The sequence below is a fragment of the Sarcophilus harrisii genome, chromosome 5 (assembly GCF_902635505.1).
Source record: "Sarcophilus harrisii chromosome 5, mSarHar1.11, whole genome shotgun sequence".
Taxonomy (NCBI): domain Eukaryota; kingdom Metazoa; phylum Chordata; class Mammalia; order Dasyuromorphia; family Dasyuridae; genus Sarcophilus; species Sarcophilus harrisii.
In genome coordinates this window covers 199,475,160-199,483,532 of record NC_045430.1, presented here as the reverse complement: position 1 = coordinate 199,483,532, position 8,373 = coordinate 199,475,160, and positions in this window count along the sequence as shown.

Genomic DNA, 8,373 nt, shown 5'->3' with positions numbered 1-8,373 from the left:
TAGGGAAAGGGTATGTATGTGTTTATATATGTGGGTATTGGCAAAATATTCAAAATTACCAATATGTCCATCAATCAAGGAATGGCTGGACAAGTTGTGTTATATGATTTTGATAGAATAATATTGTATAATATGAAACAGAGATATATGGTTGCAGACAAGCTTGAGAAGGCTTATCTGAATTGATACATAGTGAAGAAGACCTTATCATAAGAATGCTATTTGCAATAACATCAAGATCACAATGAAGATCACTGCTGACAGACTTAGCTACTCTCACCAATTTAATAATCCATGATAAGCACAAAATTCTCCTGATGGAAAATGTTATTCTCTCCAAAGAAAGAACTAAGGAACTCTGAGTGCAGACAGAAGTATATGTTTTTTTGTTTTGTTTTGTTTTTACATTCTAATTTTGTTTTTGCCTTTTACTGGTTGTTGTTTTTTGTTTTTGTTTTTGTTTTTGTTTTTTGGTTGCCACATGCCTAATAAAGATGCATGATTTTTGTGACTTCAATCGTATAATGGGTATCATATTGCTTGTCTTCTAAAGAGTGGCTTAAGAGATTGGAGAAGAAGAAAATTTGGAACTCAAAAAATAATTTAAAAAGATAAATAACATAATAATTAACAAAATAAAAATAAAATAAAATTGAAAACAAGAGTTTACTCCTTATCTTATCTAGATTCAGAGTCTAGGAATTTATATGTAGAATCCCAGGGGAAAAAATAAGCACTTCTATAAGCCTCTGATTCCTGAATTGTGAGAAGAGCCCAAGGCTCATCTCCTATCACTTATCAGATAATTGATAATTTCCTTTACAGATTTCTATTAGGTTTTGTTATTACCCCTAGAACCAGTCAAGAAGGTCTCTCCATTTTGTCCAATTAACTCCAGGGATGAGTGCCCATCTTGGCCTAGATGGTCCATATTACCTGGAATGACAGATAAGTTTCCCCATAGCACCTTCTATGAACTTTCCCTCTCCTCTTATCCTAGAAGCTACATTGTCCCTTTAAGGCCATAGAGCAGTTTTGTGAGGAAAAAAAAAAAAGAAAAAGAACTTTTGTTCTCTTTGTGTAAAAGAGAAGATTTATCCCTTGAAGAGTCTAAGATGAGGAACTATTAAAAAATATAACTTTGGATGTCAAAAAGAAAGGTGAAAAGAACTTTTTAATAATTAAAAAAATCTCTAGAATGTATGTGTGTGAAGAAACAGCTTTCATTGATAATTTTGGCAGTTTCAAGTAGAAAGTTAACTATCTTTGATCTTCTCATTGCAGCCAGCTAGCTGACTGAAAAAACATCATTTTAGACTGTTACAGAGTAATGGTTCATGTGAAGAAATCATGACAGAGGTATCTGCCACGGTTCACAAACATTTGCCATTTGTTACAGGAAATAGCTCAGGGGCTCAACCAAATATGCCTAAGCAAAGCAGAATCAGACATGAGAAGCAGTGTTCTTCAGGATCCAGGAACCTCTAGTCTCAGGGTGGATGAGAAAAGGGATAAGATCTAGGGAATAAAAGGGGGAAATAAAGAGAAGTTGGAGAGGCCAGAGAGAGATCAAAGAGGAGTCAGGTGAAATCTATCTGACTGATCAGGCCCCAGACTTCTCTAAAGATACTTTCATCAAGACAGTCTCAAAGGTGAAAGACAGGATGGGTGGATTAGTGTTACTAACAATGGAGGACAGATGAGTTGAGGAGTTCAGGCTTCATGTCAATCTGAAATTGTGAGTGTCCAGTCATCCTGCTATTTTAAAAAGAACAGACAGTTCTCAGTTTATGTAAATTTACCACACTTTTATTTTTTTTAATTCTGTAAAAAAAATCTGCATTCCCATTTTAATTTAAAAATCATGCAGGATTTCATAACATGCAAGTGTCAGGAGAGGCTGCTAGTGCATATACTGAAGCCAAAAAAAAAAAATTCCCAGAGTGGCTGTGAAAAATAATTTATGGAATTTCCTACCTGTTGAACTGAGCTATTTTATCAAAGAAAGTCATCTGAAACTGACATCTGTATGGAATGAAAAAACTTGGCTAGGGCATAGAGCTTCCACAAAAAGAATCACTCTAGTGCTTGGAGGAACGGATCCAGAGTTACAAGTTAAAGCCTACTCTTGTACACCACTCAGAAAATCCCAGAGCATTGAAAGGAGTAAGTAATGCAACATTACCTGTGCATTTGGATTGTAAAACTTGCCAATTGTAAATAACTGTAAATCTGACCAATTCCAAAACTTGAAGGAGTAGGTAAAGAACCTGAACTAACAATGTAAAGCTTGCTCCTGATTCTGTGTTCTGTGTGTCTTTCTTTGGACTACACCCACTTCTCAATAAAATCAAATAATAGATTCTTCTTTCACTTGAAAAGAAAGCTGGTTGTAACACAATGCCTAGACAAGCTTGCAGCTAGGGAAGTCATGGGAATCAGTAGCTCATCCCAGGCTTACTCCCCCAATCCTGCTGAATTTCACTGGGTCTTTTGATACCAACAAGGAGAAATCAATGCTATCAATATTCATATAAAAATGTGCTAAATCACTAATAGTTAGAAAATAGTAAAGGAAAGCAACATTGGTGGACTATTCCATACCTTTCAGATTAGTTAACAAGCCAAAAGAGAAAGGTGACAAATGTTGGAGGGGATATGGAAAATTTGGGCTACTATTGCTCTGGAGGACTGGAGGAATATTTTTTTATTAATTGTTTCATTTTTTTCTGGTCATACATGTACATCAATTTTTAATACATATTTCTTTATGAATCACGGTAAGAGAGAAAAACAGAAAAAAGGGGAACATCACAAAAGAAAAAAAAAGGTGAGCATAACATGTGTTGATTAACATTCAATCTCCAAAGTTCTCTTTCAGATGGCATTTTCTATCAAAAGTTTATCAGGATTTCCTGAGATCACTGAACCGCTGAGAAGAAACAAATCTTTCTTTCTTTCCTTTTTTTTTTTTTTTTTTGAGGGGTAGTACAATTTAATTTTCAATTATTTCATTTGTAAAGTTCTGCTGTTATTATTTCAAAACCTTCCTTTTCCTGTTTTTCAAAACACACAAAGAAAGCAAGAGTCCTATACATATCAATGAATGACATAAAATTTTATTTCAACCTGAGAATAATTAAAATTCTTTTGTTCCTGCTTTCTTGAAGTTGTCATTACAGTTATTATCTCCATAGTAGTTATAAACTAAAGCTTTGTTTAATGGATCACTGCATTCTTATCACTACCAACTTTACAAGAGAAAAAATAAAACTGGGAGACATACCATTGTAAGATCAAGATTCATGCATTTAGGGCTGTGAGAGATCCAGGAAGAGAACCTGAAGATCCTGTCAGCATCATATAAATAATGTAAGTCAAACCCAAGTGCTGACTCCAAATCCCTGCACAGGTAGCTGCCTTAACTTGCTGCTCTGTGCTTTGCAACTTTTCCATGGCTGTAAAATGAAGGCAATTACTGCTCTGCTTCCTTTTAGATTGTTAGATGAATTAAATCAGATTCAGGATGACAGAAGAACCTGAGGGTTCTGAAAGATATAAGGGTACTCTAGATTCAGCAATAAATGAAATTACTCCTTATCCAAGTTGGCACTAGTATAACCAACAACAAGTGGTTGTTTAAAATCACTTGGAATAGTCCCCATCAGCCTTTTCCTTGACTCCTTGACTCCTTGTACTCAAGGAATGCTCAAGAAAGACATGTCATACTCTGATATTTTTGGACCCAGACACCTGAAGGACCTGCTGGGGTCTGATCTGGAAAAAGAGACAAGTTGATTCTGTCCAACAAGTACTGAACACATTTTGCTCCAGGTAGAAAACAGCCAGAAATAAATGATTTTTAATGTATAAAAATAAACTCTTGCAAACATTATTATCCTCGGTCATCTTAGTTTAGTTCCAAACGTGGTTATTGCCGAAAGTGAAACAAAACAAAGGGAAATGATTTGTGTAATTTGGTGAGAACTAGGAGAACAAGTTGGTGGTTGACCACATGAAAATATGTTCAAGAAAAGCATAAAGAAGATGGTTGAGGGGGAGTAGGAAGGGATAAAGAAACTTTAAAAGGAATCATCTCATTTTACTCAAAGCATGGAGTTTGGATTTTTCTCCCAAGAAATCAAGCCTAGTGATTCATTAATATAAACAAACTGCACCTTCAAAAATATCAACTGTTGATACAAACAAATGGACAACTGTTTTTTTCTGAAGAAAACTAATAAGCAATGCAAACCTTTTTATAATGAGGTAGTTCTCTAAGAGTAGCAGTATTACCCACTTGAGTAGCAGCTGCTGGGTTTGGTTCTGCTTTTGAGATGCAATTTGGCTTTTTAACCTCACGACAAGGCATCATCATATATTCCTTTTATAAAAACCAAGTCTTCAACAGTGTGGTGCTTTCTTAACCACAAAAATATTAATTCTCAACTCTTAAAAAAAAACTAGTAGTTGTCACAAATGCAGCTACTGCCATTCTCAGTATATCTGTGTTTATGTCAGAGTCACTGAAATGAAGGGAAATTGCTTAGGACAGACACTAGTATCTCCTCCACAATAGCAGCAGCAGCAGCAGCAGCAGGAGTGGCCACATGAGTCCTGAGCTTGTGTTCTTGAGCACCAGGTGAAAATGAGGCTGAATAAGCTGATCTAAAAGGAGGTGGACTAGAAGAAGTAAAGCTGTCTGGAAATCTCTTCTACCAGAGTGCAAAACCAATCTTTCATAGCTGATCACCACACAACCTTGCTATAACTGTATACAATGTATGTCTGGTTCTACTTGTTTTGCTCAGCACAACTTTGTGTAACTCTTTCCAGGCCTTTCTAAAATCAATTTGTCCATCATTTTTTTATGACCTGCAAGCAAAAGTAGCAGATAGCACCTTTTCTCCCATTCTGGCACATTTTCTCCATCCCCATCCCAGAAGGAGGTCACATCCTTAACACAACTCAGGAATGGGATTTCCTATACAAAAGGAAAATGGGAAACCATCTTAGGAGGCATTGCTATACCACTCCAATTTGGAAATCAGTTCCTTCATTACAATGTAAGTTTTCCCCAATAAAATGTAAGCTCATTGCAAGCATTACTTTCATATACTATAACTGATTTAGCCATTCCCCAATTTATGGGCATTTACTCATTTCCCAATTCTTTGCCACAACAAAAAGATCTTATACAAACATTTTTCCATATGTGGGTCCCTTTCCCTCCTTTATAATTTTCTTGATACAGACCCAGTACACTAATGCACTGTTGATGGAGCTGGATAGGGGTCCTTGAACAAATGTCTTCTTTCTTTAAAGAAAATTCCTCAAACTCTTGAATTCTTCACTCTAATTGTTTCTTTCCAGTGATGACTCTTAATTGAAATGACCCTTATGTCTCCCAATATGATTTTACAAATAAGTGTCTACCTAGGCTTAAACAACCTGGCACCTGGGATCATAATGTGAAATGAAATATCCCTTTTCTCAACTGACCTCAGAGAGATGGGCCAATCCCATAATTCTCATCCCCCTCCACCTCTGACAATGTTCAATGACCTCAGCCTATAGACCAGTAAGCAAAAGTAGCAGATAGCACTTTTTCTCCCATCCATCTCCATCTTGACACATTTCCCCCAGAAGGAGGGCACATCCCTAATACAACTCAGGAAAGGGATTTTCCTATACAAAAGAAAAATGGGAAGACATCTTAGGAAGCATTGCCACACCACCCCAATCTGGAAGTCAGTCCCTTCAATAGGATATAAGTTTTCCCCAGTAGAATATAAGCACTTTGTAAGCAGGAATTGTTTCATTCTTTGTACTTGTATCAAATATCACCTCATATACTTTTAGACATTTAGTAAGGACTCAATAAATACTTGTTGTTTGATTGTATCACTAACTGTAACATCTCTCTCCCATCTGCAGCCAGCTGTAAAGAATATCTTGTAATATACATCTTTGGCACATCCAAGTCTTGAGTGGGTTTTTCTTGTTTCCCCTTCCTATGGTGGCTACTATATTATCACGTAATCACTTACCTATCCATAGGGATAAAAATTGAAATGGGCTGGAAGAGTTGATCAGTGTCTCCTCACTCCTAAACACCTTGACCTCAATCTTCACTCCTGCCACTACAGAGAACATTTCCAATTCAGGGACATAACAAAGGTAAATACTGGCAGTGTAGGGCAAAAATATCAACTGGGGAAGGGGGGGGGTCTAGAGTGAAAATGCATATAGAAGAACAGAGGTGTGTGTAAAATGGGATTCAGTTGGAAGTAGCTGTTATTCTCCTAGGTCCATAGAATTCCAGAGGGCCCAGGATGGTAGTGGAGAAGTGATATAGATCCTCATTCTTCCCACCCCAATACCCAATACATATCTTTCTACCCTGAGCCCCTCTGTCCTTCCATAGATAGTGAGGCCTCTCCTCCTTATAGTCCAGAAACTGCAAACTGATAGAAGTCCACATTGATATGAATTCACAGGGTTTACAAATCCCTTTCCTCCCAACACTTCTCTGAAGTAAGTAGTGCTACACAATTAAACTGAGTCTCAGAGAGGTTGGTCAACTTTTTGGAGAACATATAGCTAGTATCAAAGCAGAGTCCTTTGCCTTCTGGCTCCAAGAGTAGCCTACCACACTGTCTGCCTTCCTAGAGACTGGAGGTGATCCCGAGTAGAATCAGGGCCTGGCGTGTGAGGGAAGAATGTTGTACATACATGGCATGTTTGCCAGTGTTAGTTGAGAACACAACCTTTGATATCTTCCCTGAGAAAGAAAAGCAGCAGCTATGCCTCAGAAGAAGTATCACTCCTTCTTTGTTGTCTTGGCCAGAATGCTAATTTTTTGAGACATTCAGTGCTGCCAGTTAATAATAATATTATTCCCAAACATGTATATATTAGTCTCATAATTGCAGAGTATTGAGGAATGGCTGAGTATGTTGTAGTGTATGATTATGATGGAATACTATTATGTTATAAGAAACGACAGCTGGAAAGACTTACATGAACTGATGCAAAATTAAGTGAGTGGAACCAAGAAAACATTGTATACAGTAACAGCAAAATTATACAGTGATCACTTCTGAAGAATTAAGTATTCTCAGTCATGTAATGATCTGAGGAAATGCTGAAGAATTTTCAGTGAAAGATGCTACCTACTTCCAGAGAAAGTACTGATGGAATATGAAAGCAAAGAATTTTTTAAAATTTCTTTTTCATGAGTTTATTTGGGGTCTGTTAGTTTTCATTACTGCATATATATGACCCCTATAAAATTTCCTACCTTTCCATGAAGATAATGGGAAGGAAAGAAAAGAGCTTGGAGCTGAAAATTTTTCAAATTTTCAAATTTAACATTCAAATGATCATAAAAATGTGTTTAAAATGAATGATTTTACATGGGATTAAGAAAATAAAATTTAAAATAATAAATAAATATTTGCAAACTCTTTGCAAACATTTTTTCATTTGATCCGCAGAACAACCCTGAGGCTTAGATGTTATTGTTATCATCCCACTTTCATAGATGGGCAAATTAAGACAGAAAGGGTTAAGGGACTGCCCAGTCTCCACTGTGCCTAAGCCTGTATTGGGACTCAAGTCTCCTTCAATTCAGACCCAGTTCATTCAAGTCCATCCACTGCACCACTGAGCTCCATGCTATTAGCTGGCTACCAGGACATGCATGACTCAGGAAGGCAAGAGTAACTGGGATAGAATGAAATCACTCTTCTAGATACTTCTTATTATTCAGCAGTTTCTGACTCTTTCTGATGCCATCGACCAGAGCTGTTCATGGGGTTTTCTTAGCAAACATACTGCAGTGACAACCATTTCCTTTTCTATCGAATCCAGTGGATATTTTTGTCAGACAAGAGGTTAAAGTGACATGTCCAGGATCCCACAGTTAAAGAAGGGTCTAAGGCTGAATTTGAATGTGGATCTTCCTGATTCCAAACCAGGTGCTCTATCCTCTCAGGATCCAGCTGCCTCTCTTCTAGAAGCTGGTAAAGACCAAAAGCCAATATGTGTTCAAACAACCTGCAATCCTCACCCTAATCAAAGAAAAGTTCATTCTGAACCATACTTTCTCCTTCAAGGTGGCCCTTCAACTTTATTTCAACCAGATTGGTTAACTTGCAACAAAGACTATGTGTGTAATTATCTTCCATTCACTCCTCCCAACACTATGTCTGACCCCTTGTCTGGATAAAGGTATTTTTAAAAGCTCAGAGTTTTTTATCTAAGATTTTTGAAGATAGCTTTTTGATGTTCATGCTTCCAGGATGAATGAGCCCCTCCTCACCCTATTCTCTTTAGACATCCCTCATCAGTCCGGGCTCAGATTTGTAT